The sequence below is a fragment of the Pristiophorus japonicus genome, chromosome 5 (genome assembly GCF_044704955.1).
Source record: "Pristiophorus japonicus isolate sPriJap1 chromosome 5, sPriJap1.hap1, whole genome shotgun sequence".
NCBI lineage: Eukaryota > Metazoa > Chordata > Chondrichthyes > Pristiophoridae > Pristiophorus > Pristiophorus japonicus.
Genome location: NC_091981.1, coordinates 47148563 through 47175954, shown reverse-complemented (window position 1 = coordinate 47175954; position 27392 = coordinate 47148563). Strand labels below are relative to the sequence as shown.

General features: G+C 43.9%; 1 protein-coding gene across 2 annotated transcripts in view; it reads right to left on the bottom strand.

Annotated features, from left to right (window-relative positions):
* elmo1 (engulfment and cell motility 1 (ced-12 homolog, C. elegans)) overlaps positions 1-26665 on the bottom strand; it is a 351421-nt gene extending 324756 nt beyond the window's left edge. Inside the window, exon 1 of one of the 2 annotated variants that reach the window (XM_070880592.1) lies at positions 26631-26665. The gene's annotated coding sequence lies outside the window, so the exon portion shown is untranslated. The remainder of the gene's footprint in view (positions 1-26630) is intronic. The other variant, XM_070880596.1, reaches the window with a different exon arrangement.
* Positions 26666-27392: the final 727 nt, after the last annotated feature.

Here is a 27392-nt window from a genome sequence, read left to right as displayed (position 1 = left end):
CCATGCCAGAAATTGCTGGTCACAGGAATGTGGGAAGGGAGGACCTGGAGACAATCACCATCACTAGGGGGGTAGTGCTGGACAGGCTAATGGGACTCAAGGTAGACAAGTCCCCTGATCCTGATGAAATGCATCCCAGGGTATTAAAAGAGATGGCGGAAGTTATAGCAGATGCATTCATTATAATCTACCAAAATTCTCTGGACTCTGGGGAGGTACCAGTGGATTGGAAAGCAGCTAATGTAACGCCTCTGCTTTAAAAAGGGGGCAGACAAAAAACAGGTAACTATAGGCCGGTTAGTTTAACATCTGTAGTGGGGAAAATGCTTGAAACTATTAAGGAAGAAATAGCAGGACATCTAGATAGGAATAGTGCAATCAAGCAGACGCAGCATGGATTCATGAAGGGGAAATCATGTTTAACTAATTTACTGGAATTCTTTGAGGATATAATGAGCATGGTGGATAGAGGTTTATCGATGGATGTGGTGTATTTAGATTTTCAAAAGGCATTCGATAAGGTGCCACACAAAAGGTTACTGCAGAAGATAAAGGTACGCGGGGTCAGTGGAAATGTAGTAGCATGGATAGAGAATTGGTTGGCTAACAGAAAGCAGAGAGTCGGGATAAATGGGTCCTTTTCGGGTTGGAAATCGGTGGTTAGTGGTGTGCCACAGGGATCGGTGCTGGGACCACAACTGTTTACAATATACATAGATGACCTGGAAGAGGGGACAGAGTGTAGTGTAACAAAATTTGCAGATGACACAAAGATTAGTGGGAAAGCGGGTTGTGTAGAGGACACAGAGAGGCTGCAAAGAGATTTGGATAGGTTAAGCGAATGGGCTAAGATTTGGCAGATGGAATACAATGTTGGAAAGTGTGAGGTCATCCACCTTGGGAAAAAAAACAAAAAAAGGGAATACTATTTGAATGGGGAGAAATTATAACATGCTGCGGTGTAGAGGGACCTGGGGGTCCTTGTACATGAATCCCAAAAAGTTAGTTTGCAGGTGCAGCAGGTAATCAGGAAGGCGAATGGAATGTTGGCCTTCATTGCGAGAGGGATGGAGTACAAAAGCAGGGAGGTCCTTCTGCAACTGTATAGGGTATTGGTGAGGCCGCACATGGAGTACTGCATGCAGTTTTGGTCACCTTACTTAAGGAAGGATATACTGGCTTTGGAGTGGGTACAGAGACAATTCACTAGGCTGATTCCGGAGATGAGGGGGTTACCTTATGATGATAGATTGAGTAGACTGGGTCTTTACTCGTTGGAGTTCAGAAGGATGAGGGGTGATCTTATAGAAACATTTAAAATAATGAAAGGGATAGACAAGATAGAGGCAGAGAGGTTGTTTCCACTGGTCGGGGAGACTAGAACTAGGGGGCACAGCCTCAAAATACGGAGGAGCCAATTTAAAACCGAGTTGAGAAGGAATTTCTTCTCCCAGAGGGTTGTGAATCTGTGGAATTCTCTGCCCAAAGAAGCAGTTGAGGCTGGCTCATTGAATGTATTCAAGTCACAGATAGATAGATTTTTAACCAATAGGGAATTAAGGGTTATGGGGAGTGGGCGGGTACGTGGAGCTGAGTCCACGGCCAGATCAGCCATGATCTTTTTGAATGGCGGAGCAGGCTCGAGGGGCTAGATGGCCTACTCCTGTTCCTAATTCTTATGTTCTTATAGAAAAAACTGCAGGGACATGGGGAAGGAGCTGGGAAGAGGGATTAACTGGATTGCTCTTCAAAAGAACTGGTGCAAACTCGATGAGCCGACTGGCCTCCTTCTGTGCTGTAATAGTCTATGATTCTATGAAATAAATTATAATAGAAATAGCTGAAAAACAAACAAAATCAGCACCAAAGTTATATATTGTGTTTTATGCAGTAAAGTGGAGCTGTAATTTCCCTTCAACTTTTATCCTATGGTCAGAAGGGTTCAGGTTTGATCCCAAATTTGGATTCGTTGATTTCAGTTAGGGATCTATCAAGAGCACTTCAACTGACCTCAGCATCCACGTAGTAGGGATGTGAAAATGTATTTGAAGTTCCAATTTCCAATCACTATTCAATGAGCCCTAGCGAAAAATGTAGATGGCGAAAGAGGACAAGGTCAGGCTTGACTGTGTGCCTTTCATGGTTGAATACTCAGTTTCGGTGCTCACATTTACAACAGCCGCTTGCGCAAAGCAGAGGAGAACAACCAGTGCCTGTAGAATTGCAGCCCACCACGAGTCTGTAATTTCGGGACGGGAAGGGAGAAAGTGGAGAGTATTTTTCTTATTTCATAGTGTTACTAAATTCTAATTATTCAAGCTCTCTTTCTTTCCTCTCCCCCTTTTTTAAATTTGCTGGAAAAGAACATTTGGAGTTTAAGTGTTCAAATCCCTCTTCACACAAGAACAAGCTAATTGGCAGCAACATTGTCTGAAGCTGCATTGGAAACAAACCACAGGAGGAATACAATCTTATCACTTCACCTAATTAAATTTTAATATTGTCTAAACAGTATAATTATAGAGGCCCATAGGATACAAGCTATATCCTTCATGCCAGTGACAATAATTCACTTGCAAGCTGTCAAATCAACACAGTCATGGTTTAAGATGATATCTCCACAGGCCTTCAAAATGGATCCTCTATATCTAGCTTGAGATCAATTTTTTTTAAACCCTTTTTTACGGTTAGGATCTGGAATGCATTGCCTGAAAGGATGGCGGAGACAGACTCAATCACGTCTTTCAAAAGGGAGTTGGACAAGTACCTGAAAGAAAAACATTCGCAGGGCTATGGTGAAGGGCGGTGGAGTGGGACTAGCTGAGGTGCTCTGCAGAGAGCTGGTACAGGCTTGACGGGCCGAATAGCCTTCTTCCATGCGGTAACCATTCTATAATTCTATGATTCTAACTCATTTCCAGGATGTGGTTGTCGCTGGCAAGGTGAGCATTTATTGCCCATCCCTAATTACCCTAGGGTGGTGGTAGGCCTTCTTCTTGAACTACTGCAGTCTGTATTGTTAGTAGTGGTTTGATACATTATCATCATTATAGGCAGTCTCTCGGAGTCGAGGAAGACCTGCTTCCACTTCTGAAGTGAGTTCTTTGGTGGCTGAACAGTCCAATATGAGAGCCACAGACTCTGTCACAGGTGGGAAGGGGTGGGTGGGATTGGTTTGCCGCACACTCTTTCCGCTGCCTGCGCTTGATTTCTGAACGCTACAACTGAGTGGCTTGCTAGACCACTTCAGAGGGCAATTAAGAGTGAAACCACGTTCGCATGGGACTGGAGCTTATGTACAGCTCAGACTGGGTAAGGACAGCAGGTTCCCTTCCCTAAGGACCAGCTGGGTTTTAAAAGTGGTCATTTTTACTGGTACCAGCTTTTATTTCCAGATTTTTCAAACTGAAATTAAACACTCAAACCACCATGAGAACAGAAAACATTTCCATTTCAGCCACATTGTCATTATTAAAGCCCTCCCAGGTCAGGAACAGCAGTGTGGTTTCTCTGAATTGGATTATCTGTACTGTGGTGAGACGGCCAAAACTAACTTTACGCAGGATCCTTGCAGCCAAGCAGAGAGATATAGGGCTCAATTTTCCCCAAAACAGTGTGAGTGTGTGTTGGAGGTAAGTTGCTGCTATGTGTTTTTCAATTCTTTTAGAGTGTCCGGGCAGCTGCTGCGCCGATTTCCTTAACTCTAGGGAAGGTTTTTCAGCAGAGGCCACATACGCCGGCCTAAGCAGAACTGGAGTGACTCTCAGCTGACCAAACTTCCTCAATTGGCATAGGTGGCTGGTTACGTCCTCTTTGGCTGAAAAAAAAACTGACCTAAATAAATCGTAACTAACTGATTTACACTGGTACAAATTGATTAGGGAAACTGGGGATTTTCAACTTAGGCCAAAAAGAGCAGCCTGCTCAAAAAAAACCGGCGCAAGTCACTGGGGAAAATTGAGCCCATAATCTGGGCTGGATTTGAATGAAGGGTCCCAGAGGTGGAAGGGCAATATCTAAAGCAGTACACTTTAGTGTAGAGGTTTTTTCCTAAGATTTGGCTGGATATACACAGACAATTCTTAATTTCCTTTTGCAGAAGAAACAATAGGAGGAAAGGAACATTGCTGAATGCCAGCTTAGTAAGCCATCAATGGAAACCTACAAGCACATGGAGCAGCAAATGTACCAAGGACGATGTGAAGAGAAGCAGGCCAGAATGGCCCCATGTCATGTTATGAGAACTATTAGGTTATAACAGCGTGAGGTTATAACAGCGTGATGGGAAGCATCTGGACTTGGTCATCTGAGATAGGGACTTTGCATGGAGCAAATTGCACATACATCCCACCACGGCAACAGGCCTATGTGTCTATATCATGGTTGATTTTTGAGCTCTATAACCATAATGCACCACAGAGCGATGCTCCATCATGGTCAACACATTTTATTGGAGATCACTTCCCCAAAAGGTCACTAATTAAGCTCACTTTCAGACAGAACTGCAAAGAACTGCAATACTTCAGAATTATTGCTGTGCTCTCTCAAATCTTTTTTCACTCAGCTTCCAAATAGTTTTAGGAAAACTGAACAGACCAGATATGGAAGGACAGATTTCAAATCGGCAATTATTGTCATCATGATTTCAGTTTGTTGGCACAAAAATAAATTTACTTCATTTTTTCAATTATTTTGCTGCTTTCTGAGGAATGGTTGCCTATTTGAATATGAAATGCCCTAGATGAAGAAAAACAGTATTCCATAAGCTATACCAATGTGACTCGGATAGCCCGATACTAGTGCTGACAGCAAGCAAAGTCAGCAGAGTAATAATGAGCCAAAAAACCACAGTCCTCTCACATGGACAATGACTGGATGATTCCAATGGCACGATACCAAAAATAAAATTAGCAGACAAGCCACCTCGTGACTGTCTCTCAGGCATGGAGCTTTTAAAGAGGGCAGCAGGCCAAATGTTATTAGCATGGATGTAATGCATCACAAGAACAATCATAGCACCATTTCAATGGAGATGTGTGCCAATTGCCTATACTGCTTATGGACGGATGGAAGGTAGGACAAACCTGTATTTATATAGCATATTCACAACTTCAAAATGTCTCAAAACACTTCACAGCCAATAAATTACTTTTGTAGTCACTGTTGTAATGCATAGAAACATAGAAAATAGGTGCAGGAGTAGGCCATTCGGCCCTTCGAGCCTGCACCGCCATTCAATGCAGCAGCCAATTTACCTACAGCTAGGTCCCACAAACAGCACTGTGATAAATGACCAGTTAATCTGTTTTGGTGGTGTTGATTGAGGGATGAATGTTGGCCAGGGCACCAGAATAACTCCCTGTTCTTCTTCAAATAGGACCATGGGATATTTTACATTCCACCCTGAACATGATTTACTGTCTAATCTGAAAGATGGCACTTCTGACAAGGCAGCAGTCCCTTAGCACCCACGTGGTCCCTCTTAACACCAACATAATAATTTTTCACCATTTAAAAAAATGTTGTTTTCCTATTCTTCCTACCAAAATGAGTAACCTCACAGTTCCCCATATTGTAACTCCATCTGCCAACTTCGTGCCCACCACCAGACTACGTGTGCTCCTCAGTTTATTTTCCCACCTAGTTTTATATCGTCAGCAAACCTGAATACCTACACTCAGTTCCTTCATCAAAGTCATTAATATAGATTGTAAATAGCTGAGGCCCCAGCACTGATCCTTGTGCCACCTCTGCCAACCTGAAAATGACCTGTTTATTCCTACTCTGTTTTCTGTCTTTTAACCAATCCCTAATCCATGCTAATATATTATCACAACCCTATGAGCCCTTTATCTTGTGTAGCAACCCTTCACATGGCACCTTATCGAATGCCTTTTGAAAATCCAAATGTACTACATCCTTATCTACCCTGCTTGTTACACCCTCAAAAAACTCTTAATAGATTTGTCAACCCCTCAATGTCTCTTTCAAAAAAACCATGTTGATTCTGCCCGATTTTCTAAGTGCCCAGTTACCACTTCTTTAATAATGGATTCCAACATTTTCCCAATGACTGATGTCTGGCTAAGTGACCTGTAGCTCCTGATTTTCTTTCTCCCTACTTTCTTAAATAGCGGTGTTACATTTGCTATCTTGTTGAATGGCGAAGCATGCTCGAGGGGCTAGATGGCCTATTCCTGTTCCTAATTCTTATGTTCTACCTTCCAATCCACTGGGATCATTCCAGATCTAGGGAATTTTGGAAGGTCACAACCAATGCATCCACTAACTCTGCAGCCAGCTCTTTTAGAACCCGAGTATGTAGGCCATCAGGACCAGGGGATTTGTCATCTTTTAGTCCCATTCATTTCTCCACTACTTTTTTCTTTACTGATATTAATTACTTTAAGTTCCTCACTCTCAGTAGACCCTTGGTTCCTCACTATTTCTGGTATGCTTTTTGTATCTTCGATTGTGAAGGCAGATACAAAATATTTGTTTAACGTCTCTGCCATTTCCTTACTCCCCATTATAATTTCTCCTGTCTCAGCCTCTATGGGACCAATGCTTACTTTTTCTACTCTCTTTCTTTTTACATACTTGTAGAAGCTTTTACAATCTCTTTTTATATTTCTTGATAGTTTACTCTCATATTCTATTTTCTCCCTCTATCAATTTTTTGGTCATCCTTTGCTGGTTTCTAAAACTCTCCCAATCCTCAGGCTTACCACTCTTCGTGGCAACATTATACGCCTCTTCTTTTGATCTAATACGATCCTTAACTTCTTTAGTTAGCCACGGATGGATCACTTTTCCCATGGAGTTTTTATTCTCATTGGAATGTATATTCATTGAGAATTATGAAATATTTATTTAAATGTTCGCCATTGCTTATCTACCATCATACCTTGTAATCTAATTTCCCAATCTACCATAGCCAACTCAACCCTAATACCTCTTTTTTAAAAATTCATTCCGGGATATGGGCATCACTGGTAAGTCCATCATTAATGAGCTTTATTTAAGTTTAATACTCTAGTTTCGGACTTACGTATGTCACTCTCGAACTCAACGTAACATTTTATCATATTATGAGCACTTTCCCCCAGAGATCCCTCACTATGAGATTATTAATTAAACCTGTCTCATTAAACAAGACAAATCTAAAATAGCCTCTTCCTTGGTTGGTTCCACGACGTATTGTTCTAAGAAACTGTCTAGAATACATTCCATGAACTCGTCCTCCAAACTACATTGGCCAATCTGATTTGTTCAGTCAATATGAAAATTAAAGTTCCCCCATGATTATTGCATTACCCTACTTACAATCTCCTCTTATTTCTTGATTAATACTCTCTCCAACAGTGTAGCTACTGTTAGGGGGACTAGAAACTACTCCTACCAGTGTTTTCTGCCCCTAGTTATTTCTTATTTTCATCCATACTGATTCTACTACTTGCTCTCCGGAGCCAAGGTCCATCCTCACTACTGTCCTTATGTCATCCTTTATTATCAGGGCTACCCCGCTCTTTTACCATTTTGTCTGTCTTTTTGAAACTTAAAGTACCCTGGAATATTTAATTCCTAACCTTGGTCATCATGCAACCACGTCTCTGTATTGGCAATTAGACCAAACCCATTTATCGCTATTTGTCATATTTGACCCTGAAATTAGCTTCCGGCCACATATCCGCGGCATAACTAAAATCGCCTATTTCCACCTCCGTAACATTGACCGTCTCCACCCCTGCCTCAGCTCATCTGCTGCTGAAACTCTCATTCATGCCTTTGTTACCTCTAGACTTGACTACTCCAACCCTGGCTGGCCTCCCACATTCTACCCTACATAAACTTGAGGTCATCCAAAACTCGGCTGCCCGTGTCCTAACTCGCATCAGGCTCGTTCACCCATCACCCCTGTGCTCGCTGACCTACATTGGCTCCCAGTTAAGCAACACCTCAATTTCAAAATTCTCATTCTTGTTTACAAATCCCTCCATGGAATCGCCCCATGGAACCACCACCCCCCCCTTGTTGTACTATTCATTCTTTTGTCTTATTACAGATAAAGAGCCTTTAATTTTAACTTTTTACTATTTTTCCATGATTTGACCTCATTCGTTGATGCACTATTATTGTTAAACTCTGTCTCTTCCTGTCGCACTCTGTTTATCTTTACCCAAATCACTGCATTGCTCTATGGCCTTACATTTCTCTTCAGATTTATAAATTTCCCTTCAACTGAATCCCCCCACATCTCCCCTTTTAGTGAAAAGCCCTATCTACAGCCCTAGTTAATCTAATCACCAGGACACTGGCTCCAGCCTGGTTAAGTGGAGCCCATCCCAACAGAACAGCTCCCTCTTTTTCTCCAGTACTGGTGCCAGTGCCCCATGAATCAAAACCCCTGCTTCCCAAACCACTCTTCATTCAACTCACTGATCTGTTTTACCTTGTCAATTTGCATGTGGCTCTGGTATAATCCAGAGATTATTACCTTTGAGGTTCTGCTTATTAATTTGCATCCTAGCTCCTAAAAACTCCCTCAGCGTAACCTCATTCCTAGTTCTACTTATGTCATTCATTCCTACGTGGACCACGACAACTGGATCCTCCCCCTCCAAGTTCTTCTTCAGCCGAGAGGAGATGTCCTTAACCCTGGCACCCGGCAGGTAACACAACCTTCAGAACTCCTGGTCACTGCTGTAAAGAACAGTATCTATCCCCAACTATACTATCCCCTGTACCTGTGTATCCAACACATTCTTCCAGAAGCATTGTGCAAACTATGTATGCAGTGACATTTAACAATTAATATTCTTAGCAATAAAATGAGAAAAGATACCTCAAATATTACTGGTCAACATATTAAATTTAGGAGCGGGGTAGCGAATGGCAAGTTTCCGATCTCAATGGTGAGCCAGGAGGAAGGCACTGAACAGAGGATATATACACTCACCTGCAAATTCCTAGCTTGAAAAGGTAGAGATGGGAAAAAGACAAAGGGACACTCGCTAAATATGTTGAAACATATTCTTGAAATTTTCAAAACTGAGATTGATAGATTTTTGTTAAGTAAGTGTATTAAAGGATATGGAACAAAGGCAGGTAAATGGAGCTAAGAAACAGGTCAGCTGCGACCTCATGGAACGATGGAACAGGCTTGAGGTGTTGAAGGACCTAATCCTGTTCCTATCTTCTACTTACAGTACTGGCAAGGGATGGGAGACAAGTGGCCTGTCTGCCCCTCAGCTGGTAAATGCTGTGCAGTAGCATAAAATTGAGGATGTTTATTTTGAATGGGATTATCTAGTCAAACAGATAAGGAAGAACCATTTATATCTGTTGACCTGGGAATGAGAGAGCAAGAAATTGAGAAAATCATGATCTTGGAAGTAGAGGAGCAGCACACCAACAGAGTGGCAAACGGTATAAACCATATATCTGACAGTGGTGGCAGTTTTATAAATCACAGGGCTTTAAACTAAATAGAGGGGGTGGGGAGGTGGGAGGATGGGGGGGAGAGAAATCTAGAATGCTAAAGAGAAAAGAAAAGGAAGCAATGCAGGAATGTGGTAAGGATAACCAGATTATGTCAGAAAGGGACAGAGCATACAAACAAAAGAGTGCACTAACAAAGAATCCAGGTAAGAAAAAATAGCGATGAGCCAAATAGGGCTATTGTACAAAATAATGTTAAGATGTCTAATAATGTTAAAAAGACAAATCTGAAAGCATTGTATCTGAATGCACGAAGCATCTGTAATAAGGCAGACGAATTAACAGCGCAAATAGATGTAAATGAATATAGTTGCAATTACGGAGACATGGTTGCAGAGTGACCAGGGTTGGGAACGGAGTATCCAAGGATATTCGATATTTAGGAAGGACAGTCAAAAAGGAAGAGAGGGTGGTGCGGCGTTGTTAGTACAGGATGAAATCAGAGCAAGAGTGAGAAAGGATATTGGCTCAGAAAATCAAGATGTAGAATCAGTCTGGGTGGAGCTAAAGGGGCAGAAAACATTGGTGGGAGTTGTCTATAGGCCTCCAAACAGTAGTGGTAGTGTAGAAGACGGCATCAAACAGGAAATTAGTGATGCATGTAACAAGGGTACTACAGTAATCGTAGGTGACTTTAATCTACATATAAACTGGCCAAACCAAATTAATAATAATACTGTGGCAGATGAATTCTTGGAGTGTGTACAAGATGGTTTTTTAGACCAGTATGTTGAGGAGCCTACTAGGGAACAGGCTAACCTAGATTGGGTATTGTGTAATGAGAAGGGGGTCCTTTAGGGAAGAGTGGCCATAACATGATTGAATTCTTTATTAAGATGAAAAGTGAAGTAGTCCAATCAGAAACTAGGGTCCTAAATCTAAATAAAGGAAACTACGAAGGTATGAGGAATGAATTGGTTATGATAAATTGGGAAGATTCATTAACAGGCATGACGGTGGATAGGCAATGGCTAACATTTAAGGAATGAATGCATGAATTGCAACAGTTATACATTCCTTTCTGACATAAAAACACAAAAGGAATAGTGGCCCAACCATGGCTAACAAAAAAAATTAAGGATAGTATTAGATTCAAAGAGGAGTTATACAAAGTTGCCACAAAAAGTAGCAAGCCTGAGGTTTGGGAGCAGTCAGCAAAAAAGGACCAAGAGATTTTATGGCCCCAAGTTTCCACATGATTTGCTCGTGATTTTTAGGAGCAACTGGTGTAGAACGGAGTATCTTTAGAAATCGGAATTCTCCACATTTAGTTTGCTCCAGTTCTAGTCAGTTAGAACAGTTTCACTTTGGAACAGAATTTTTTTTTCAAAAGGGGGCATGTCCGGCCACTTACGCCTGATTTCAAAGTTTCGTGAGTGAAAACTTACTCCAAACTAACTTAGAATGGATTAAGTGAAGATTTTTGTACGCTAGAAAAAAACCTTGTCTACACTTTAGAAAATCAGGCGTAGGAACGAGGTGGGGGGGGGGGGGGGGGGGAAGGGAAGTCATTAAATTCTACAATCAATCCTTAGTTATACTTATACAAATATTATACAAATAAATCCAACCTGAATAAAAATTTATAAGCAAAGAAAAGATTAAATAAACCATGTTCCTATCTGTGTGAAAGTGCTTCAGGCAGGTCTTTCATGTTGGAGACAGGCAGCGGTGTGGCGTCAGTGTCTCGACGGCAGCGGCAGCAAGCTTCGAGCTGAGCTGCAGTGCTTGAGGCAGGCCTTCATTCTCTTCGTGGCTGGCCATGAAAAAGCAGCACCTGACGGACCCGAGGCCATTCGGCCATGAGATATCAGCAGCATCAGTGGCTGACCGGCAGCCAAAGAATCAGCAGCGGACCGACGTGAGGCCATTCGGCCATAGGATATCAGCGGCGTCAGTGGCTGGCCGGCAGCCGAAGAATCAACACCTGACACACGCAGCTCTTTATGGTGCTTGAGGCCATTCGGCCACGCTTTAGGGGCGGCGTCAGTGGCTGGCCGGCAGCCGAAGATACAGCAGCAGCCTTCGAGCTGTGAGGGGGACTGAGGCCATTTGGACAGGGAGAGGCAGCCACATCGACAGTTTTATCTTTAAATTTGCAGAATGGGTGCTGCATTGTCAACACCATGTATTATTGCAAAGTTGAATTGGCACTCTTATTTCTCCAAACACACAGTCCTTAATTTGCATGCACCAATGCAGCACCGGTTCTGCAAGTTTAGCAGTGAAAAGCTGAACTCACTGATTTCAGCAGGTGATTTATTCAGCAGTGCTGCTAAAAGCACTCCCTCACACACAGAAATATCAAAAAAAATTAAATTACAAGCCTTTGCAGGGGTCCAAGAAACAAATAATCACTTTTTCTGCAGTATTTTTAAAAATGGCCGAGTGCCAATGTTTGTGTGAGACTGCGCGTGCGCGCACGCTCCAACGCACATGCGCAGGGTTGCCGGCACCACGAAGGCTAATTTAAATTGTACCCGCCCCCTGCTACTTAGAAAATCGGCGCGAGTGTTAGGCTCCGCCCCCTGCTGCGAAGAGCACGCCGCGCCAAGCAGACATCGAGTTCCAAGGAGCTCGAGAATATCGGACTTTTTTTTAGGCGCAGTTTTCGGCGCGAAAAACAGGCGCCCAGCTCGAAGGTGCGGCGTTTTCGCCGCGGCACGAAACTTGGGGCCATTAAGAGGAGACAAATAGAGTATGAGAGTAAACTTGCAAGGAACATAAAAACCAACTGCAAAAATTTCTACAAGTACGTAAAAAGAAAAAGATTAGTGAAGACAAATGTAGGTCCTTTACAGACAGAAACAGGAGAATTTATAATGGGGAACAAGGAAATGGCAGAACAATTAAATAAATACTTTGGTTCTGTCTTCACGGAAGAAGATACATATAACGTCCCAAAAATGCTAGGGAACCAAGGGTCTATTGAGCAAGTGGAATTAAAGGAAATGATTAGTAAAAAAATAGTGCTGGAGAAACTAATGGGACTGAAGGCCGATAAATCCCCAGGACCTGATGATCTGCATCCCAGAGTACTAAAAGAGGTGGCCATGGAAATAGTAAATGCATTGGTTGTCATCTTACAAAATTCTATAGATTATGGAACAGTTCCTGCCGATTAGAAGGTGGAACATGTAACACCACTATTTAAAAAAGGAGGGAGAGAGAAAACACGGAACAACAGACCGGTTAACCTAACATCAGTAGTAGGGAAAATGCTAGAGTCTATTAAAAGGATGTGATAACGGCACACTTAGATAATATCAACGAGATTAGACAAAGTCAACATGGATTTATGAAAGGAAAATCACTTTTGACAAACCTACTGGAGTTTTTTGAGGATGTAACTGATAGAATTTATAAGGGAGAACTAGTGGATGTAATGTATTTGGATTTTCAGAAGGCTTTTGTTAAAATGCCACATAAGAGGTTAATGTGCAAAATTAAAGCACATAGGATTGGGGGTAATGTATTGGCATGGATTGAAAATTGGTTAACTGACAGGAAACAGGAGTAAGAATAAACGGTCCTTTTTTGAGGTGGTGAGCAGTGACTTATATTAATGATTTAGAGGAATTGAATGTAATATCTCCAAGTTTGCAGATGACACTAAGCTGGGTAGCGGTGTGAGCTGTGAGGAGGATGCTAAGAGGCTGCAGGGTAACTTAGACAGGTTAGGTGAGTGGGCAAATGCATGACAGATGCAGTATAATGTAGATAAATGTGAGGTTATCCACTTTGGTGGCAAAAACAGGAAGGCAGAATATTATCTGAATGGTGACAGATTAGGAAAAGAGGAGGTGCTACGAGACTTGGGTGTCATGGTACATCAGTCATTGAAATTTGACATGCAGGTACAGCAGGCGGTGAAGGCGGCAAATGGCATGTTGGCCTTCATAGCGTGAGGATTTGAGTAAAGGAGCAGGGAGGTCTTACTGCAGTTGGTGAGGCAACACCTTGAATATTGTGTACAGTTTTGGTCTCCTAATCTGAGGAAGGACATCTTGCTATTGAGGGAGTGCAGCGAAGGTTCACCTGACTGATTCCCAGGATGGCAGAACTGACATATGAAAAAAGACTGGATCGACTAGGCTTATATTCACTGGAATTTAGAAGAATGAGAGGGGATCTCATAGAAACATATAAAATTCTGACGGGATTGGACAAGTGAGATGCAGGAAGAAGGTTCCCGATGTTGGGGAAGTCCAGAACCAGGGGTCATTGTCTAAGGATAAGGGGTAAGCCATTTAGGACCGAGATGCGGAGAAACTTCTTCACTCAGAATTGTGAACCTGTGGAATTCTCTACCACAGAAAGTTATTGAGTCCAGTTCGTTGGATATATTCAAAAGAGAGTTAGATGTGGCCCTTACGGCTAAAGGGATCAAGGGGTATGTAGAGAAAGCAGGAATGGGGTACTGAAGTTGCATGATCGGCCATGATCATATTGAATGGTGGTGCAGGCTCGAAGGGCCGAATTGCTCTCTCCTGTAACCTATTTTTTATGTTTCTATGTTTCTATGACTAGTGGGGTACCACAGGGATCAGTGCTTGGGCCCCAGCTATTCACAATATATATATATATATGATTTGAATGAGGGAACCAAATGTAATATTTCCAAGTTTGCTGATGACACAAAACTAGGTGCGATTGAGAGTTGTGAGGAGGATGCAAAGATGCTGCAAGGCGATTTAGATAGGTTGAGTGAGTGGGCAAACACATGGCAGATGCAGTATAACATGGATAAATGTGAAGTTATCCACTTTGGTAGGGAAAACATAAAGACAAAGTATTATTTAAAGGGTGATGGCTTGGGAAGTGTCGATGTATAGAGGGACCTGGGTGTCTTTGTACACCAGTCATTGAAAGCAAACATGCAGGTACAGCAAGCAGTACAGGAGCAAGGATGTCTTACTACAGTTATACAGGGCCTTGGGTGAGACTGCACCTGGAGTATTGTGTGCAGTTTTGGTCTCCTTACCCAAGAAAGGATATACTTGCCATAGAGGGAGTGCAGCGAAGGTTCACCAGATTGATTCCTGGGGTGACAGGACTGTTGTATGAGGAGAGATTGGGTCGACTAGGCCTGTATTCACTAGAGTTTAGAAGAATGAGAGGGGATCTCATTGAAACGTATACAATTCTGACTGGGTTGGATAGACTGGATGCGGGGAGGATGTTTCCCCTGTCTGGGAAGTCTAGAACAAGGGGTCACAGTCTCAGGATATAGGGAAGGAAATTTAGGACCCGAGATGAGGAGAAATTTTTTCACTTAGAGAGTGGTGAACCTGTGGAATTCTTAACCACAGAAAGCTGTGGAGGCCAAGTCATTGAATATATTTAAGAGGGAGATAGATAATATTTTTAGACCTAAAAGACCTCAAGGAGTATGGGGAAAAAGCAGGAATATGGTGCTGAGATAAAGGATCAGCCATGATCATATTGAATGGCGGTGCAGACTCGAAGCGCCGAATGGCCTGCTACTGCTCCTATTTTCTATGTTTCTATATTAACGGCAGCTGTTTGGAAGAGTGAAAACTTAGGGCAGTGAAATGAAAGATGTTCATGCTGCCAGTGTCAGGAATTAAAGATTATGATCAGAATATCCAATTCTAGATCACAGGCAAATGAAATTACTGCTCAACAGATTTTCATAAATCGGCATACGTGTGTTCATGAAGCTTTTTTTCCCTCCTGCTGCCGCCGCCACTCCACCCCCCCACCACCATCTTTTTGGGCAAATTTCCACTCTTCTCTAAAAGGTCTCAAGTCCTTTGTTGAGATCAAGTTCCATGGGCATCAGAAACCCTCCAGTACCTACCTATGGGTCCTTATCTTCTGTGTGAGCCTTGATGGTAAATATCCATTGGCCACTTGACTACAGGGGCATTTCAGCTCTGCCCAATCCTGTACTCATCCAACATCTAGTTCCAAACTGGATAGCAATCAGGACCAAGAGTCCTGGCCATTTTCTCCTCCCCAAACCCAGGGTCACTTACACCAACTGTAGCACCTTTACCACAACCATAACTAAAATCAGTGAAGTCAGCACAGACCCAGAAGCCAAAACTGGGGCTTCTTGGTCTGTATGCCTGAGCGATCAAATTCAATGATCAATCATGGGAGCATGAACTCTTGTCAAGGGCAGATCATATAACCTTCTTCTGAACACAAACAGCATAAGCACGAACAGCAAAAGCTATTTACAACAACTTACATCTATTTAGCGCCTTTAAGGTAGAAAAAAGTTCCAAGGTATTTCACATGGACATAATCAAAAGATTGGATGGCAAGCAAATGAAGATATTAGTTGGAGTGCCCAACGGCTTGGTCAAAGATGTGGGTTTTAAGGAGGGTCTTATACGAGGAGAATGAGGTAGAGAATCAGAGAGGTTTAAGGGTGTGGGATTCGAGAGCATGGTGCATTGGCAGCTGAAGGCACGATCGCCAATGATGAGGTGAATGGATGGGGCATGCAGAAGAAGAATTAGTTTATTTTATAGTTCATGCAACAACTTGTATTTATATAGCGCTTTTAACGTAGTAAAACGACCCAAGGCACTTCACAGGAGTGTTATAAGACAAAACAAATACATTTGACACCGAACCGCATACGAAGAAATTACAGCAGATGACCAAAAGCTTCGTCAAAGAGGTAAGTTTTAAGGAGCGTCTTAAAGGAGGAAAGAGAGGTAGAGAGCCGGAGAGGTTTAGGGAGGGAGTTCCAGAGCTTGGGGCCCAGGCAGCTGAAGGCATGGCCACCAATGATTGAGCAGTTATCATCAGGGATGCTCAAGAGGTCAGAATTTGATGAGTGCAGACATCTCAGGGGGTTGTGAGGCTGAAGGAGATTACAGAGATAGGGAGGGGCGAGACCATGGAGGGATTTGTAAACAAGGAAGAAAATTTTGAAATCGAGGCATTGCTTAACCAGGTGCCAATGTAGGTCAGCAAGCACAGGGGTGATGGGTGAGACTTGGTGCGAGTTAGGACTCGGGCTGCCCAGTTTTGGATGACCTCAAGTTTACGTAGGGTAGAATGTGGGAGGCCAGCCAGGAGTGAGTTTCCAGTAATCAAGTCTAGAGGTAACAACGGCATGGATGAGGGTTTCAGCAGATGAGGTGAGGCAGGGGCGGAGATGGGCAATGTTACAGCGGTGGAAATAGACGGTTTTAGTTGTGCCGCGAATATGTGGCCGGAAATCTAGTCAGAATCTAGTCCCGTCTCATATGACGGCACTGTCATGCACACAAGTACCCTCGTTGCTGTTTAATTTCACAAGTTTGTTAAATTTGTTTCTTTAAGTGTGCTTGAAAACTTTGCAGATTTTGAACAATGACTGCAAAAGAATTAATGCCGTGTAACGTCTCTTTTCCGAATCTTAACGTTACGCTCCACCACAGAAGGGATGAGTTGCATGCTTGTGACCATGTACTAACACAAACTAAGTTTGTAAACCAGCCTTGGCAATGTGGGGTGGGACCAATGGGAGGTCAAACATTTTCCTGTAGGGATAAAGGGAAATGTTAAGTCTTGAATAAAGAGTCAGACTAGATACTGTAAGCTCAAAGTAAGATGTGACCGTAGTCCTTTATTACAGATCTCAGAGTGCCTCTCCAGCCTGTGAGGCCTCCTTATATACAGGTGCTCCCAAGGGATTGTGGGATCCCTTGGGACTCCAGGGGATGAGCCATCTGGTAGTTAGACATGGTACTTACAGGTTTATATACACAACAATACTCCCCCCCCCCCTCCCCCCCCCAAAAGTCAATAGTGTAACTGTTTACAATGTGAGTCGATCTGGGGCCTTACTTTCCCTGGTTGATCGTCTCGGTGCAAATGCTGGTTTCGGTGAGTCGTTTGTTGGGCCCTCGCTGGGCTGCGCAGCTGGCCTTGCTGGGCTGCTGCGGGTAATGGGTTCTGCTTCGTGGTCAGCCACTGGGTCAGTTGCCACTTTGTGTGTTGGAGGGTTGAAAAAGGTGGAGTCTATTGTGGGTTGTTCTGGATAGTCTGTAAATCTGAATTTGGTTTGGTCCAAGTGTTTCCTGCAGGTGAATCCATTTGAGAGTTTGACCACAAATATCCTACTCCCCTCTTTGGCCAAAACAGTGCCAGGAAGCCACTTGGGACCTTGTTCATAGTTCAACACAAATACAGGATCATTTATCTAAATTTCACATGACACATTTGCACGATCATGATATGTATTCTGTTGAAGCTGCCTGTTCTCTACCTGTTTGTGTAGATCAGGGTGAACTAATGAGAGCCTTGTCTTAAGTGCCCTTTTCATGAGCAGTTCAGCGGGAGGGACCCCAGTGAGCGAGTGGGGTCTTGTGCGGTAACGAAGCAGCACTCAGGATAAGCGAATCTGCAGTGAGCCTTCTGTTACTATTTTCAAGCTCTGCTTGATTGTTTGAACTGCTCGTTCTGCCTGACCATTGGACGCTAGTTTAAACGGGGCAGATGTGACATGTTTGATCCCATTGCGGGTCATGAATTCCTTGAATTCGGCACTGGTAAAGCACGGTCCATTGACACTTACAAGGACATCAGGCAGGTCATGTGTGGCAAACATGGCCTGTAGGCTTTCAATGGTAGCAGCGGACTTGTTTGTCGACATTATCTAACATTCAATCCATTTGGTGTATGCATCTACAACCACTAAGAACATTTTTCCGAAGAATGGGCCTGCATAGTCGACATGGACTCTGGACCACGGTTTGGAGGGCCAGGACCATAAACTTAGTGGCGCCACCCTGGATGCATTGCTTAACTGTGAACATGTATTACATTTGTGCACGCAGGACTCTAAGTCTGCATCGATACTGGGCCACCACACGTGGGATCTGGCTATCGCTTTCATCATTACGATGCCTGGGTGGGTGCTGTGGAGATCACTGATGAAAATGTCCCTGCCCTTTTTTGGCACCACTACCCGATTACCCCATAGGAGGCAGTCTGCCTGTATAAACATTTCATCTTTGTGCCACTGGTATGACTTTATTTCCTCCTGCATTACTAGACCAACTCCCGTGTAGCACACAGTTTTTACTAAGGACAGTAAGGGGGCCTGGCTCGTCTAGGTTCTAATCTGTCGGGCAGTGACAGGTGATTGCTCACTCTCAAATGCTTCCATTACCATGACTAAATCTGCGAGCTATGCCATCTCCACCCGTGGCAGCCTACTGAGAGCATCGGCACAGTTTTCTGTGCCTGGCCTGTGGCGGATGGCGTACTTGTATGCGGACAATGTGAGCGTCCATTTCTGGATGCAGGCCGATGCATTCGTATTTATCCCCTTGCTTTCAGAAAAGAGGGATGTAAGTGGCTTATGGTCAGTTTCCAATTCAAATTGGAGCCCGAACAGACATTGATGCATTTTCTTTATCCCGTAAACACACGCTAACACTTCTTTTTCGATCATACTGTAGGCCCTCACGGCCTTAGACAGACTTCTGGACGCATTTGCAACCGGTTGCAATTTCCCAAATTCATTAGCTTGTTGCAATACACACCCGACCCCGTACAATGACGCATCACATGCTAGTACCAAATGTTTACATGGATCATACAATACAAGTAATTTGTTTGAACATAACAGATTCCTAGATTTCTCAAAGGCATTTTCTTGGCTTTTACCCCATACCCATTCATCTCCTTTACGCAGTAAAGAGTGCAGGGTTCTAGCAATGTGCTAAGACCCGGTAAGAAGTTACCAAAATAGTTCAGGAGTCCTAGAAATGACCGCAGCTCCATCACATTCTGTGGTCTCAATGCGTTCTTGATTGCCTCCGTCTTTGAATCGGTGGGCCTGATGCCGTCCACCGCAATTCTTCTCCCCAGGAACTCCACTTCAAGAGCCAGGAAAACGCACCGAGCGTTTTAACCTGAGCCCCACACGATTAAGCCGACTAAGAACCTCCTCCAGGTTCTGCAGGTGCTCAACTGTGTCCCGACCTGTAACCAAGATGTTTCCGCGAGAGGTGGGCGCCGGAGGGACTGGAGTGCATCGTTACCCCCGGCAACCAAATTTTAATTTGATTTTATATGTTTTAAAGTTTAATTTGTTTTAATTGCCGGTTTTAGTGTCCCCCTCCCCTTTTAATCGGGGGCACTTGTAAAATATATGATTTTAATGCCCCAAAAAAAAAAATCACAAAAAAACCCCCCCCAAAAAAAGAGGGCAGTTAAAAGTGTCTGGAGTGTTACCCAGATCGGGTGGGCACTTGATCTAATGTTTATTTTGTCCCCCCCAAAAAAGTTGTAACCAAGATCCTGCATCCTGGAAGACCACGGTGCGCGGGCCCGACTTCAGCAAGCTTTCCATTTTCCTCTGAAAAATCACCGTGGCCGATTGAATCCCAAACGGGCATCTGTTGTAAATTAAGAGAGCTTTGTGCGTGTTGATGCAGGTGAGGCCTTTCGATGATTCCTCCAGCATCTGCGTCATATAGGCCAAGGTCAAGTCCAGCTTCGTGAACATTTTCCCTCCCGCCAGCGTCGCAAAATAAGTCGTCTGCGGGTATTGATCCTGCAGTGAGAAACGATTGATAGTTACTTTATAATCACCACAGATTCGGACAGTGCCGTCTCCCTTGAGGACTGGAACAATCGGACTGGCCCACTCATTGAGTTCGATCGGCGAAATGATGCCTTCTCGTTGCAGCCTGTCCAGTTCGATCTCCAGTCCATAATGAGCAAAAAGACTTGAGATAAATTGTGGTGCCTCAAGGCCAGTCGTGGATCTATCCTCCTCTGTAACATGGTGGTTTGCAGGATTAGCAGGGTTTGCAGCTCGCCTGCACATTCGTTGGAGGTGTCCCATTGTTCCACAGCCCTTGCAAACGTATCCTTTGAAGCAGCACGAATAGAAACAATGATCACCCCCGCAGCGCCAATAAGGTGTTAATGGCCTTGTATTCACCACCCTTGATGGTGGACTCAGTCATCTGTGGACGTGTAGCTGCAGGCGTGCAAGTCCTGCCCTGTACATTTCTATTCGAAAACAATGTTACTTTGGTCACAGTACTTGCAGCAGCTCTCATGTGTTGAGAAATTTGTTTGGTATTGTCACTGGTGGCGATAAACGCCTGGGCTATTGCTATGGCTTTACTCAAGGTTGGGGTCTCTACAGTCAAAGGTTTACTTCATGGCCAATGCCAAGTAAAAGTTGTCCCTGAGCATGTGCTCCAAGTGTCCTTCAAATTCACAATGTCCTGCAAGGCGCCTTAGCTCGGTGGCGTAGCTCGCCACTTCTTGGCCTTCAGACCTCTTGTACTTGTAGAACCAATACCTCGCCATCAGAACGCTTTCCTTCAGATTTAGATGCTCCCGGATGAGTGTGCAGAACTCATCGTACGACTTGTCCGTGGGTTTCGCTGGAGCGAGCAGATTTTTCTTGAGGCCATATTTGGTGCCCCACAAACGTTTGGCAGCGTTCGCTTCTCCTTCCAGCTCGTTGACCACAAAGTATTGGTCGATTCGCTCCACAAAGGTTTCCCAATCATCTCCGTCCGAAAATTTCTTCAGGATGCCCATGGTTCTCTGCATTGTTGCGGTGGGGTTCGTCATTTGTATCTCGTCGCCAGTTGTTATGTCTTGAATAAAGAGTCAGACTAGATACTGCAAGCTCAAAAGGTGTGACCGTAGTCCTTTATTACAGATCTCAGAGTGCCTCTCCAGCCTGTGAGGCCTCCTTATATACAGGTGCTTCCAAGGGATTGTGGGATCCCTTGGGACACCAGGGGATAAGCCCGCTGGTGGTTAGACATGGTATTTATAGGTTTACATACTTAACAGGAAGGGAGAATTTTTTTTTTTTTTTTTTTTATAAATTCAGTGCCAGAAAGTACCATTCAGAAATGAAAAATTACAGTCTGGTCACATCTTGCAAAAGCATTTTTTTTTAAAGCATACTTGCATTGAGTGTGGAGCACAGTGATACAAAATTCAACAGCTTGCATCTGCGCCAAAAATACTATCAAAACATGCTCCGCGGCCTCCAATGCAAAGTGAAGATTTTTGGAGCAGGTTCTTTGCTGGAACTGAGCCTGCCCTGGAACTTGCAAATCCTCTAATTCGGCAAGACAAGCTCAGCCTGACTGTTAGTCCTCCCTTCCATGGGCTTTTGATCAGAATGACACTGAACTCTTAAAAATGTCTCAAATTCTAGTTCCTGGAACGGTTCCACAACATTTGAAAACCACACTGCAGCCTTCTAAAATCTAAAGAGACCTATTTATACCACAGCATAGCTTATACAAGTTTATGTAAGCAACAGCTCTCTGTATAAGAACATAAGAAATAAAAGGTAATTTAAAAAAAACAAGACTTTTCTTTCTTCCTCCTCTCTGGTTGTTCATTTCAATATATTTTGACATAATTGTTCATAAAATACCACTCAGTACTCCCAAAGTGTTACATTCAATGCAAAGTCAGTGCAGCACAGGGGTTTAAGGCCAACACAACTCCGAGCTCTGCTTCCAAAATAGACTAATGCTCCCTCCCACACCACTTCCTGTACCAGTTTCTAATTTAAACTGTTCAGAAGGTGCCAATCTGCCCACCAGAAATGGTTCCGACACTTTCTGCAGCTCTCTCTGAACTGCACAGTTTTCAAGCTAGTTTGAAAGCAACATTGGCGAAGCCTCAAAAGGCGGGTTGCTTGTCCCTTTGTTGCCTCTGAAATTTTGAGCAACGGTGGCATTGTGACTCTCAGAACCGACTGATGAAACTCAACATGACCCAGGCAAACAGTTCAAACTCCGTTCCTTATAAGTTGACTATAAAATAAATTTTCAAAGTAGGTCAGGGTCATGACTGGTCCCCTAACACAGGTGCATGGATTTGATTCAAATTAACTTTAATCCATCGAGAGCTGCAGGTTGCAACTTGGGCGCTTTGATTTATAATGAGGGCTAGTACTGACAAGCAGTCCTGCACTTGTCCCAGGGATGTTTCTTGAACAGCTTGGTGACTTCTACAGATAATCTCTCTATCGTTTTGGTTTATTTATTTTATTCACTCAGGATGTGGGAGTCACTGGCAAGGCTGGCATTTATTGCCTATCCCTCGCTGCTCTGGGTGGTGGGCCTTCTTCGTGAAGCACTGGTAGTGGTTTCATACAACTGAGTGGCTGGCAAGCCCACTTCAGAGGGCAGTTAAGAGTCAATCACATTGCTGTGGGAATGGAGTCACATTTACGCGGGGTTCAGCAAATGTATCGTCGAGGATCGCTGCTGGGTGCCATACAGTGCGAGAAGGTTCCAGGTTCAGTCGCAAATGGGTAGGTTCAGCCGGGGTGGGTAGGCAGTGAAATGCAACAACTGTCTGCCAGCATTCCTACTCCTGATGATTATCCAGCAGTCCCTTGCATGAAGCACAAATGTGAATGTCGGATGCTGTCACTATTTAAAGTCACACATGAAAGAAAAAACTTGCATTTATATAGCGCCTTTCACAACCTCAGGATGGCCCAATATGCTTTACGACCAATGAAGTACTTTTGAAATGTAGTCACTGTTATAATGCAGGAAACGTGGCTATCAATTTGCAAACAGCAAGTTCCCGTAAATTGCAGAGAGATAATGACCAGATAATTTGTTCTTGGGTGTTGGTTGAGAAGACTCTGTTTAATGTCTCATCCGAAAGACAAGAATGACAAGATACTAGACAACTACTGACAAACTATTATAGTTAATACAATGCCACTGCAGCACACACACACACACACCTCAGCATAGGTCACTGTCTTCAGAAAATGCAATGGGGAGAAAAGATAAGGGGGGAAAGTGCATCATCTAAACTTAAACAGGGTTCAGATCTAAAATTAATTCCCTGTTTTACTAAACAGTGATCTGAAAAAACTAGTGAGGCCAGGATTCTCTCATTTAAAATTCTCATCAGTGTGTTCAAATCCCTCCATGGCCTTGCCCTTCCCTATCTTTGTCTCCGTGTTCCTCCAATTCTAGCCGCTTGTGCAACCCAGATTTCCTTCACCTACTCACCCACTGTCTGGGCCCTAAGCTCGATCTCCTTCCCTAAACCTCTCCGCCTCTCCACTTCTCTCTCCTTCTTTAAGACACTCCTTAAAACCTACCTCTTTGACAAAGCTTTTGGCCACCTGTCTTAATATCTCCTTACGTGGCTCGGTGTCAAATTTTGTCTGACAACATTCCTGTCAAGAGCCTTGGGACATCTTACATTTATATAGCCCTTTTAACATAGTAAGTTATTATTTGGAGCAATTCCTTAAGATGGACAAAATGAGGCTACCACTCGTGGCCCCATAAACTTTGGTCTATTCCTTTGCTCCTGATGCAGAATATACACACTATTTTAAAAAAAAATCTGCACTTGGGATAGTTGCCTCTCTGTTGCCAGCACTCTGATGTCAACTACTTGCACCAGTCCCTCCAACATAGAGAAAAAACATTGCAAGGCATTTCACACAGTAGGAAAGGAGCAAGTGCCAAATCTTTGCTGGAGGTTTAGAAGATGAAAGCTTGGTCAAAAAGATGGCCAGGAAGGTAGACAGACAGAATGGTTCGGGGTGGGAGATCCAAAGCATGTGAGCGCCAAATGCGCACTGAGTCCGCCCGAGACCAGACAACACAGAGCCAACTTCACATGCCCTCAAATCAAGCGTCCTGTTTTGAGAAAGGCCGGGGGAAAAGCAATGCTTGCCCCACAGCAACAGTCAAGTTTCTTCCTTTAAAGGGATGACACCATCAATATTTGTGTCAGGAAAGGAATGGAAAGGGTCCTATTTTAAATAGGCAGTTTGCATTGTCGAGTTAAGCCAGCTCAATTCCATTGGGATAAAGGAAAATGAAAGAACTTGCATTTATATAGCACCTTTCACAACCTCAGGATGTCCCAAAGTGCTTTACAATCAATTAAGTACTTTTAAAGTTTAGTCACTGTTGTAATGTAGGAAATACAGCAGCCATTTTACACACAGCAATGAGATAATGACCACATAATCTATTTCCATGGTGTTGGGCAAGGAATAAATATTGACCAGGTCAAACTATCCAGCACATCTTCGAATTGTACCATGGGATAGAGACAAAGTGCTGGAAATACTCAGCAAGTCAGGCAGCATTTGTGGAGAAAAGGAAAGATAACTCATGAAAAGGTAATTTCCAGCATTTTCTGATTTTATTTCAGATTTCCAGTATCCACAGTATTTTGCTTTAGTACCATGGGAGAGGTTCATCTGAGAGGGTAGATTTAATGTCTCAACTAGGTTATATGCTCAAATACTGGAGTGGGACTTGAACCCACAACCTGCTGACTCAGAGGTGAGTGTGCTACCACAGAGCCAAGGCTGGTAAGATGAACAGCCAGGGGATTGTGAGGTTAGGTGAAGCACAATGCATGTGGAAATCCCAAGAGAAGTTTTTTATCCTCCTGGACAGTGTAGGTGTGCTTCATGGAGCTCAGAGCAAAGTTTAATTCCACTTTCCTATTAATGTGTACACATCTGGAGTTGTGGATACAAACAGATGGTCTGATATAGGATTTACCCACCTCTGGACAACAATGCTAACAATAATCCCGTTCCAAACTTCTCTGGGCCACAACATGCACGAGCACAGATCATCAAGGCCCGTGGTCTCAAGGTTGGAGACCCTTCTCTTCAAACCCCCTACTTCAATTAGTAAAATTATTCTTCAAATTAAATACAATTAAATTGTTTTTAAGTCACAAGAAGTAACATTGTAAAATCGATTACATTTGTTACAAACTGCAGTGGCTCAACTATTTAACGGGCCAGTGTCTCACTTTTAAAAGAGAAACAATGAATTGGTTTGTTTCTCGGGAACTGAAAATAAACAAAGTGTCTATTTCAAAGGAATCAATATAATTCACATAACTATTTCTTTCAAAAGCATAACTTTGCACTTCAAAACACACCAACAAGCAATAAAAGCTTCCTGGCTTCTGCTCCACAGCACTCTGACCCCAATTTGCACTTGTGTTATAGCTAGTTGCAAGCGGCTTGGTTTTATAGCTCGAGAAAATGTGCTTCAAAATAACCAAAAAGACGTGCTTGGGAGGATTATTGTGGTTTTTTTAAAAAAGGAATTAATTGGGTCATTCTTTCAGCATAGGGCACAGCCCCTCTGCAGCAAAGACGGTCATACTTTCCATTCCCTGTGACTCAACTAAGCAGACCGTTGTTGCATTAAAGCGAGAGGCACTGGGAGACCCCAGTGAGCAGAAACCAAAAGGAAGCCTCCAAAACTGCTTTACTCCAAACGCTGCACAAATAAGTCAAAACCGAAGCCAAATTATGCTGATAGTTTCCACTCCACGCCCCTGGTCGGTTGGTCCGATTATGCAGACAGACTGCAATACTAGTCTTGTCCGAATTTGGGGACCAGAGCAGTAGAACAACCCTCAGAGCAGCGCTGCAGCCCAAACTTTGCTCTTCCTTCCCCTGGAGTCCCTGCTGCCCACGCGCCGCTCTGCCCGGAGCTTTCCCCGTGGCTTGAGCCGCACGCGCTACGCTGCGCCAGCACCATTTTGCTGGGTGGGTGGGTGCACTTTTTGTCAAGATCTGCTCTGTAACCATTTCCCAGCCGTTTAGGGCGGGGATGCAGCATTGTTGCAATCATTGCAACGAAGTCAATGCAGTGGGGTGGATTGACTCTGCTGTTTGTGCCCCTGTTGCTGGCCGAGGGCCCGGTCTGCAAAAGCCCAGGCTCTCTCTCTCTCTCCTCCCCCCCCCCCCTGACACTGCATGTACAGATCTCCAAACTCGTGCAGCCGTCATAAATGCAAGAGACCAAAATCACACGGAGGGGGAGATGTTGCAGTGGGACTGACGGCAACTGGTGATTAGAAAGGAGAGGGACGCAGGCAGAGAGTCCAGGGCCCAGCTGCAAACTGGAAGTAGTGATATAATCTGGAGGGGAGGGGGCAATGCACAAAGCTCCATTCAAACAAATAGAAACACCGAGGGGAGGGGGTGCAAGATCATTCCGATCCCGGTTTATAATGATTCTAATTACTAAAAACAAACCCCTCTCTCTTTCTCCCTGGGGGAGATGGTGAGGATGTTCAGTTTAATTATTAATGGTTCACTCTGAAGAGGGTAAAAGGAAGCAGTGACTGACCTGCCTGCTACTGCTGCCGCCTTTTCCACCATCTCAGCCCCTCTGGCCGTGCAGTCGGTGTCGACTTGTCACTCGCGCGCACACACACACGCGCCTCCTGCTGGTCGCTCGCTCCAGCTCCACAACTCTTAATAGGAGACAAAATAAATATTAGTTCAAGTGCCCCCCCGATTTGGGGGACACTCCAGACACTTTTCAACTGCCCTTTTTTTTTTGGTGATTTTTGTGGGTTTTTTGTGGGTTTTTTTGGGCAGTAAAACCATCATTTACAAGTGCCCCCTATAAAAGGGGAGGGGGACAGTCCACAACTGGGGCGCAAAACCAGCGCCTTGCATTAAAACCCCACTCAGGCTCACACTTAACATTTAAGGAAAAGCAAAATGTGCCTCAACTCAGCATTTCTATCAATAAGGTTGGCACGTTTTTTTTCTGGCAGTAGGTCCATGGGTTGTGTAAGTATAATTGGGCCCCGTGCTGAAAAGGGTGGGTAGGATTGATGCGGGAAGAGGGGTTCTGCAACTGCTTGCAGCAATTTGAGCGCATTATTCGAATTAGCTGAAAAGTTAGCACTGGGCGGGATGAAGTTTGTAATTTCGGCACTTGGTTCAGGAAATTGGAGAACTGCACTGTTGAGCGCTAAATGGCCTCCACGTGGCGCTGGAGGGGCGATGCAGAGGCATTGGTGGAAATGAGCAGCCAATTTCAGGTGAGTTTGATTCACTCATAACCTGTTGGGCTTCTTAAAGGGGATGCCTTGCAGGT